The following is a 10508-nucleotide window of genomic DNA, read 5'->3' as shown; positions in this document are numbered from 1 at the left end:
GCCGGTGGACCATAAATTCGCCGACACGGTGGCCAAGCTGAGGCGGTGGGAGAGGAAGTACTGCGAGCTGTGCCAGCACAGCTACTCCGGGACCCTGAAGGACCACCTGCTGGTGCCAGAGCACGTGGCACTGGTCAACACGGCTGGTTTGTACAGGTGCGCTGCTCTTAGGGACAGAGGGCGTGGGGGTTGGGGGGAGGGGGATTCGCGAATGCAAATAGTGTATTCATTAGGGGCATCGCCTCTCATGAAGGTGTTGGTGAACAAATATCACAATGTCTTTAAGAACGAAAAAATAAAACAGCAGACCAATACTGAAAATGAGAAGCTGCAATTCATGACATATTACAAGGTTATGGTTTCTGTAAGTATCAATGATCTAAATGATTTTTGACTCACTTGTGTAAACAAAGTGAGTCTGTTTTAACCCGGTGTTCGGTTGTCTCTGTGTGTGTGTGTGTGTCTGTCTGTCTGTCTGTCTGTGTGTGTGTGTGTGTGTCCGTGGTAAACTTTAACATTGACATTTTCTCTGCAAATACTTTGTCAGTTGACACCAAATTAGGCATAAAAATAGGAAAAATTCAGTTCTTTCCAGTCATCTTGTTTAAAACAATATTGCACCTCTGGGATGGGCACAAAAAAATAAAAAATGAAGCCTAATTATATGCAAACTGCATTTACTGTTATATTTATCATTTTTGTATTCTCTAAATTTGGCACTTTGATCTGATATTCTGACACAACAACAAGAGCAGTCATTATCATTTTTTGTTCAAACAGGAAGTTCTTTTGCTAAGCATGGAAGTTTTATTTATTTTGCAAACGTTTTGGTGCAGATAGTAAAAAAGGGAAATTACTCTGTTATTAATGCTAGGGGACTTAATTTGCTTTAAACTGATCTTTCTCGTCTTAAACAGTACATTTTTTTTCTTTTCTTTTCTTTTTTCTTCTCCCAAGCTTATCCATCATATTTAATACAGAGCACTTTTCAACCATTTAATTTTTTTTTTTTTTTTTTTTTTACCTCCTAATGATTCCTTTACAGAATAAAGCGTGAAGCACAAGCGGGTCTTGAAGGCTTTGCCTCTTGTTTAAGATAGATTAACCACGTATCTTTGTCTGATCGAGATGTTGGGGATGTGATTGAGGAAAATTGTGTGTGCATGTGAAACGCTGAGAAGAGTAAGTTTTCGGGGGAGTAGTTGTGTATGTCAGCGGGCGGAGGTGAGGAAGGCTGGGGTAGGGGCCGGGATGGTAGAATGTGTGTGCGTGTATGTGTGCATATGCGTCTGTTCATGTGTGTGCGTGTGTGTCTCTGTGTGTGTGTATTTCTTTTGGTTCAGGAATCGAGTGGTTTTTTGCGAGTAATGATGCGCACATGCATGTATGTATGGTAATACTGGTGGCATGCGCATGTAATGAGCACGCGCGCTCATCTGAATAAATGAGTGGGTGCGTTTGCTAACGTGAGTACTTGTTTGCATACGAGTGTGTGCTCCTGTGTAATCGTAAGCGCAAGCTTATTTGATGAACAGATTTTTGTTCGCTTTGCTGTTTTGTTTTTTTCTTCTTCTTCTTTTGCTCATTCTTTATTTCTTTCTTTACAATATAAATCATCATATATATTTTCCAGTGGCCTGCACGAGGTTCTCAACACATTTCCCTCCACGGGCACATTCCTGCAGTCCGTACAGAAACACAGCAACGACGGATGTGAGCACACTGACGACGATATGAAATCAGTCGCTGTCCGTCCTCCCACAACCCACACCAGCACGACCACACAGTCATCACCAACCATCGCCGACAGAAGCACCATCACATTTTTGACAACGCACCTGTTGCCCGCAGGATCGGGGGTGGAAGGGAGAACTCACAGGTGCTGGACAGACGAGGAAGATGCAGAAAAGGGTGTGTCTACGGATACCATTTCTGCAGCAGCTTCAGACCAGCTGGAAACCACCGTCTTCAACCGCGCCAGTCATACTGCTGATAGCGACAGAGCGGAAGAGGGAAAGGATGGTTCGAGGACAGCTTCTCTTCAGGAGAACAGCGACAGGGGTGATGATGAAGACACGGAGATCCTGTCACCAAGTCTGTACTCGCACTTCCTTCCGAAACATCCCGAGAGAGGCGGTGATACATGTCATCCCTGTTTGCAGAATAAGACTGGGGACGTGAACAGTGTGGTGGAGAGGGCTGAAGACAATAACACCGTGTTCTCAAACAATGCCTTTCACTCCTGTCTTCGTCAGCGTCAGCCCGAGAGAGGCGACACTGCAGAGGAGTCCGAGCCACTGAAGGAAAGACAACAGGAGGGGCATTGTACAAACAACAGTCATTTACCTGCCAACGATCCCTCACCTGCACCAACTCAGTACTACTGGAAAGACCACAGGAGAGAACATGAGCCACTGCACGAATCTGAGCCAAAACTTAGACCCACAAACATCAACACGTTCAGTCCGAGAAACCAGTATCCCCAACTTCTTGCATTTGGGATGTTAAATACAGCTGGCGACTTTCCTTCCCCCAAAACCGGGAACAGCAGTACAGAGGTCACAGCACACTCACAAGCGTGTATAGATCAGGTCTTCCTCCTGCAACAGACCACAAACAATACTTCTGTCCCAAAAGACGGCAGCCGCAAAGATCACGTTTCTTCACCTGATTCCGGAAAACTACAGCTACTTGTAGACACGGGCTGTCAGCATCAAAAGACTGCTGTGAGCAACAATCCAGGAACTGTTGGAGGTTATTCACCAAAAGCTGATTCCTGTACAACATGCATCAGACAAACGGTGCAACTTCCAGCAGAAAATGATTTAGAAAAATGCATCGAGGACAGAAGAACAGACTTTTCACATCTGCACAGTGTGACGAACAATAGAATTCTGTTAGAGGGTGCTTTGAATCAGAACTGGCAATTCAAACAATATGGGGAAACGATACCAGCACTTGCAGGCTATACCAGCCCTATGCACACAGCACCAGAAGATTTAGCAAACAAGTCTGGGTTGCTGAAAGCTAGCTGTACAGACACGACACAATTACCAGGAGATGGGTTACGTGATGACCAGCACGGAAAAGAAAACCAACGTATTTCACGACCATCAGGGACGTCCGACCCAAAAAGCACAGCAGGTGAATATGCTCTGACGTCTCCCCCAACCAGATGCTGGCCCCAGTATTTTCTGCCCTGGTGTAGATTGTCACCCCTTCCAAGATCCCTTCAGATTGTTGCTCCAAACAAAGCTCTGGCACACAGTTCATTTGACGAATCCAGAAACATTCATTCGTCTGTTGAAAACTGTGGGAAACCTTACAACATGAATGCCAGTCGGAGTAAACTATGGACATCTTGCGGTCAGCAACAGTCCGGGGAAATAACCATGCCTGGACAAAGCCATGCAGAAACTATCCAGCCACTGGACTTAAGCTGTCCTTTGTCCAGCAAAAACAATGCCAAAGAGACTGAAGTAAGATCAGTACCAACGATGAGACAAAGCAGGTGCTTCCCAAGTTCCTTTTCAGAGGCGGCATCACCAAAGCAAAATACTTCCTTTAAACCTGGATTTTTCGTTCAGAATCAGCCTTCATATCGGGATGAAGCAGACGGTGATGTGCACTCTGACAGCGACAATGAATCCAATGTGGATGGAAAAAGGAACACACTGGAGGGTCCATCACTCCAGATTGGCACTAAGTACAATGATAATGGCATGACTGTTGTAGGAAACATGTCGATTTTTTGTGATCAGCACATTGAAACAAATCAGAGCATATCTCAGCTTTTCAGTAGGATTCATCCAGCAAAGACTGTGGATGCAGAATCACAGGTTACTGGCAACATGTTCACTTTGAACAATATAAATGTTGAAGCCGGATGCAAGAAGACTGTCACCACCAGTCAAAAAGAAAATCCAAGAACAAAACACGTGATGCCACCAAACATTACAGTCCCTCTCGGTCAGGAAACACCTTGTACATCTAACCATTCTGTCCCCGAAATAAATTATCTTCAAATGACAAAATCTGCAAAAACAAGAATGAAGCAGAAACGCAGAAGACGATCAGAACTAGACGGTCTTCGTATACTGTACATAGCGGGATTCTCACCCCCAGATCACGGTGGAGAAACCACAAAATGTCGCGACTCCCCTGTGGGGCAGGACTGTGCTGAATTCTGTACGACAGTCACACGTCGTGATCACAAAGAGCAGACGTCTGAAAACACTAAACGGTCCAAACCTAAACAAGCGCGTGCTCTTCTGTCAATAGACAACAGGACGAGAAAAAGCCACAGACGACGAACAATAGTCAGTTATGTGGAATGGTCGTCTGGCAGCTCAGTAGACAGACCCTCCGAGCAAAGTATGCAAAATCCTGTGGTGCTGCAGCAAGTATCTAGAAAGAATAGACCAAGGAATACGGTTCAGTCAGCTTCAGTGCCCAGAAAGTACAAGGGTGTGCACAGTGAGACGGAGAATCTGCCGCACTTACAGCACAATCCTGGAGTCACAGGCAACACATACCGACACAAGAGAAGCACAGGTGTGACTCACAACAAACAGCCTGGCAATTACCACCCGCCAAAAATATCTAAAGAGAGAAGAAGAATTCAAAAAAGGCTGATAAAACAACTCAACTCTGGAACAGACTCAGAATCGTTGGCGCAAAAATGCAGACCACAGAGAAGATCCCAGAAAAGAAAAACACACTCAGAAATCCATGGAAATGATTATTTTTACGAAGACCTTCCACACGACTTTAAAAGAAAGCCACGGACACGAACAGATAAGAAACAAAACAAGCAACAAACATCTAAGTATGAATCTGACGATGAAATTGTTCGAAATGAATCCCTTCTCAAAAACTTACGCCTCAGTGCCACAAGGAAGCAGAGAGGTGATTGTACCACACAGTCACAGGCACGCAAAGAACAGAGACACAGAAGGCAGACACGGGAACTGCCAGACCTCCTGCACGTGCATCCCCGCTACGATTCTTCTAAAGAGATGCAACAGATACGTTCACACAACGGTGCGGCCCATGGTGAAGAAATACTCACAGCTGATTACCAGACACACAAAAGAAGAACGATACTCTATACCTCTCCTTCACCCGCACTTAAAGATAAGGATTCAGCTCAACAGCAACCAGAAGCGTCAAAATCGGGCAAAGAAATAAGACAACCGAAACAAGTTAACTGCTGCCAGGCTATCATGTCCAGACTCATTCCTTCTACACAGAGAAGCCCAGAAGAAAGGCTAGAAGAGAGCCAGGTCAGTTCCCAACTAACAGACCAGCACAAACAGTCAGCAAGACACTCTGAAACACAGGCAAGACAGAGTGACTTCAGAAATACTCCAACACACCAGCTTCTGAGAATGTCCGACAGATTGCAGACCTCCCAGAAACTTACACCACAAGCTTACAATACTGTTGGTGCGCCTGTTCGGACTCGTCACAGTCCTGATGGCACTGTAAACTCCTGCAGCATGGACTGTGAGTCACAGTTCTCATCAACTGCCTCAAACGGCACGTCGACGGTCAAGTTGAGAGAGACATCTCCTCATGTTGACATCAGACGAGAAGCCATCTCTTGTCGTAGCTGTGTGTCAGCACACGCAGAAATATCGCAGGAGCACTGGCGGAGACGTGGGGCGGCAGTGGCAGAGAAGGAGACTCTACAGCGCCATGTCCCGGGAATGGACGTGCAGCAGAGGTGCTGGAGAAGACCTCGTCACCCTGGCCACAGCAGACACTGCAACAGGTCACTCACCGTGGGAGGCATCAGAAGCACGTCAACACAGTCCTTGGAGGACCAAAGAAAGGAAATGGCTGACCTGTGTGAGAGGTTCTCTGTGCTGTGTGCCGACGGTGGTGTCTGTCAGGTGAAAAGTGATGGTGATAGAAATCCTGTTGCTGCCCCCATTGACCCTCCCACCCATAACACGTTGTCGAGTGACAGAGGCTCTAACATACAGTCATTGAGCACATCCAAAGCTCTCAGTACTGGTGAGAAACACACTACAGCAGCCGCAGATCAGACAACGAAAATCTCAGGAACATGTCTTTATCGAGGCTGCCTTCCTCTGGTCGTGAAATCAAAGATAGCAAAAAAAACCGTTGCAAACAAAGGGTGTGGAATTACAACCATAGACCCCTTGACGAAAACCAGTACACACGAACCCTCCACTGCTGCAGCTATTCAAACAATGACGAAGAACAAACGAATAAGTATTCATGAACACTCGAATTCTAGAGCCACAGAACCAGCCACAAAGAACACAGGAGTGAGTGTTCGTGAAACGTCTTTCATGCCACACAGACAGAATGTCTCCGTGGTTCCTCTTTCTTTGCCACATAAAAAGTGTCCGTGTCAAAGACCATGGACTGAGTGGCATTACTGAATATTCCGCTTTTATGAACGACGAAAATCAAGGGTTCAATATTTAGTCAGGGTGGTCATTTGGATTCACTTTTTACAAACGAAAGTACAAACGCTCCTCGTATCAAGGACAAAAAACACTTAACTGTAGAATCTTTATTGTTGTGGATTTAGAATGGATACCTTGTCTGAAATTGAAAGATACTCATTTTACCGCCGTGGAGTCATAAAAACTACAAGAGCGCTGCCAACAATTCTTTCTCTGCAGCAACAAATGAATACTTTGTGTGACAGAACAAATTCCAGAAGCTTCTCTTACAAAATGAAACGGAAACAAAACATAGCGGGATATTAAGATATGATTGACATAAAGCGAAAAACAGAATGGAATTGGCAGACACAAGAACATAGTATGGTTATCAGTAAAAGTGTGCAATACTGCATGGAAGACAGAAATTCTTTACACGTTAATCTGGAGACATCCGTCAACCACCGTTCCCAGAGTGATTATTACAACAAAGATATGGGCTCTTTGAAGATTTGCATGACGACAAAACATATATTTTGAAAGTGTAATGCTCAGAAACACGTTTGGCCATTCATGTACTGGCTAGTTCCGTGTGCGTCGTGTTTTTGACGCTGTCTCACAGTTTAGAAACTGAAAGGAAATGTGGGAAAATCTCAATCGCTCGTTATACATTAGGGGGCCTTGTTCCATAAAGGGTTGTTCCTGGCAAAGTTCTGTAGAAAAAATCCACTTCGATAGGAAAAACAAATAAAACTGCATGCAGGAAAAAATACAAAAAAAACGGGTGCGTTGTAGTATAGCGACGCGCTCTCCTTGGGGAGAGCAGCCCGAATTTCACACAGAGAAATCTGTTGTGATAAAAAGAAATGCAAATACAAATACAAAATACTCTGCAATGACAATACATAACCTTAAATTGTTATAACATCGTTCTGTAGGAAGTAAATAAATCAACCAGTAAAGGAAATAATCCATAAACCATCCGAAGTTTTATTTACATGACAGCGAACAGAATGAATCAAGGAAAATATTCTGGATGATAACACTAACACACACACACACACACACACATATATATATATATATATATATATATATATATATATATGCATAAGTTAACATGTATGCAGATACGCAAAAAGCAATGAGAACTGCATACTGTTTCAAAATGGAATTTTAAAAAACATGTTAATAATTGAAGTCCTCGAGAAAAATCAAGATGTAGGAAAACAAATCAGTCAAGCGTATTTAAATACGATAATGTGTTAGAAGAACGAAATTAAAAAGAGAAAACCACGATAAATAATGTACAAAGAAGACGGTAGATAAAAGTCTAAGAAAGACTCCAAAGACGTCAGATTGGATTTACACACTGATGTCCCGTGGCTAAAGTTTTATTAACATCTGAGATAAACGAAATAAAAGTGGTTTTCAAATTGGTATATCAAACCAATTCAGTTGTGTCTTCCTGTATATAATATTTTATTTCACACATTATACGTAAGTTTGTTAAAAATCAACAAGCTGTTTGTTTCCTCTGAGCAGTATTTGAAAATCCCTGAAAAAAGGGAAATGTTGTTTGCTTGGGAACGAACGCTTTGCTTTCATGACAATATATTTTTTTTAATAATGTCGTGAGTTTGTGTGTCACATTAGCACAGATTTCAAGCAATTGTTACACTGCATATGAACAGCTGAAGTCTGCAAAACATCTTTTTCTGATAATTCTTCCTATATCTTAACTTTTTTTTCATCTTGGAATACTTCGGATCGGTACATTTCGGTCGGAAGTCGATTTTTGTGTCCGAGGCAGGCTACTTCACTCTGCATCATGCTTTGGTCACCTTTGGGTTACCAAACCTTTCTTTGTTACATTCCGATCATTAAACCTTTCTTCATTGTCTGGGTGATTACATGCCCGTGTATTAGGTTCGTTTTGGTCGATCCCCAGGGTAGAGAAACAGAAGTATGTATACATGTCGCAAAATAAAACTGGAGAATTGCTCGTGCACGTTCTCTCTCTTTCTGAGGAGGTGGGGGACCGGCTGTGGGTGGGGGGAGATCTAGTGTGGGGGGAAGCGACTGTCTGTCTGTCTGTCTTTCTCTGTCACTACCCCCCTCTCTCACCCCATTTTTCTTCTCTCTCTCTCTCTCTCTCTCTCTCTCTCTCTCTCTCTCTCTCTCTCTCAGTACCCAAACCATGGTGAGCATGTCACCAGGGACACTGTCACTGGTCCAGAAACATGGCTTGGTCGTGGAGGTGCTAAACTGCCGACTCATCACTAATCGTCTCAATTTCTGGCGGTTGTGGGATGGGGCCTGGGTTCCGGCAAAGCTGCCCTGTCCACTCAGTGATGATGTCTTCCCATACAGAGACAGTGCATGCAAAACGTCTCTAGGATCCCAAATGAAGAGCAGACAGGCGGTTGAGCAGTTCTCACTCTGCCTGACAACTCCCGCTTTGGCTTCACCGACATGCTGTCCTGAGTGGAAGAACCTATTTCTGGATGCAGTCCATGGAACAGGAATCTGGTCTGCAGATATTGTTTACACCAGTGTCCTGGTTCCATCATTCACTCTGACGTCCTTCCACATGTGCTGTCAGCTTATGCCTACCAACAGTTCAAACAGGCACCGAAAATAGTTTATGAAATATCGATTGCTTTATCGGGCATGAAAAACAGAACGGCGCCTTAAATGGATGGAACCACAATTGAAATGTTTTTCTTGTTTGTTTGTTTGTTTAATCAAAATGTATTTTCTCTGCCTCTTTTAACGAATTAGTTGATATGGGTGAGCCTACGTATACAGAATATCAAGGTGTCATAATGTTAATTAAGGTAAACAACAAGACAGAGAACATCTAACACATTGGAACCTGTAACATTGACTAACACCAGCTAAAAGGTTTTGGTTAAGATCATGGCTCATAGTCATAGACTGAGTGGTGTTATTCAACATAATTATAGTCAGTGATGATCAAGTTAGATACTCGAGGATAGAGAATACTGAAGTCATGTGCATAATTAATATCATGGATTACAGAAACTGGCAAAGCAGACTTTGTTTTAGCATTATGCAAAAACATTTTATTTTACGCCAAAGTCATATTTACGGCATGCAGTTAATGTATTTGGCTTTGGGTCTGACTTTTTGGAGTGGATAACAATCTTGATTAAAAGTGCAGTAAACCACATAAATTATAGAGGACGCATATCAGAGACCTTCGGGTTTGTGAGTTGATCAGGCATGAGCTACGTAGATCAGGCATGTGCTCCCTTTTCTTTTTTTATATTTTTAAGCAGATGTGGTGTAGCGTATATGGATCAGTCCGCATGCGTTGACATCTCCTTGAAACTGAAACTGAAAGATCTGCATTCTCTGCTATACTGCCATCATTGGTACAGCGCCTGGTCTCATCTGTTGCTGTGTATAGGGCACCTGTCGTTTCGTGTCTCTTTCAAAGTTCTTCACATGTTGTGCATGTCTTTCATTGGGTTTTTGATGTATGGGCCAACGCATTTTCTTTTAACTTGGTCCTACTTTGTTGGACTGAACTTTCATTTACAGTCTATCAGGTTCAGTCATATTCCACATTAATACAACAATAAACCAACAGGGGTTGTTGGTTGTTAGTGGGGGTTTTTTTTTGGTTTTGTTTTGTTTGGTTTGGTTTGGTTTTGGTTTTTTGTTGTTGGTTCTTTGGTTGTTGTTTTTTTTTGTTTGTTTGTTTGTTTTGTTTTGTTGTTGTTGTTGTTGTTGTTTTTTTGGGGGGGTTCTTGGAGTGACTTCACGTCGGTGAAACAAACTTCTGAAGCAACAGCAGCAGCAGCAGCAGCCACAAGCGAACAACAGATTATATACGCATGATTGTCTTTGCACTAAACAGCACCGAAAACCAAAATCGAAGACTGAAGGAATCAATGATCATGGCATACAAAATTTACCACAAGAAGAAGAAAGTGAATGAGAGAGGAATAGAGAGCATTAAGTGCACAAGGAGAACATTTCCATTCAACACAAACACAAAACGCGTTCGACGCAAGTCTGTAATATTTGATCCGTCCTCAGCAGAGCTTTATTGGT

The sequence above is a fragment of the Babylonia areolata genome, chromosome 20 (genome assembly GCF_041734735.1).
Source record: "Babylonia areolata isolate BAREFJ2019XMU chromosome 20, ASM4173473v1, whole genome shotgun sequence".
Lineage (NCBI taxonomy): Eukaryota > Metazoa > Mollusca > Gastropoda > Neogastropoda > Buccinidae > Babylonia > Babylonia areolata.
The sequence above is the reverse complement of the archived record's forward strand: the minus strand, read 5'-3'. Positions refer to the sequence as shown.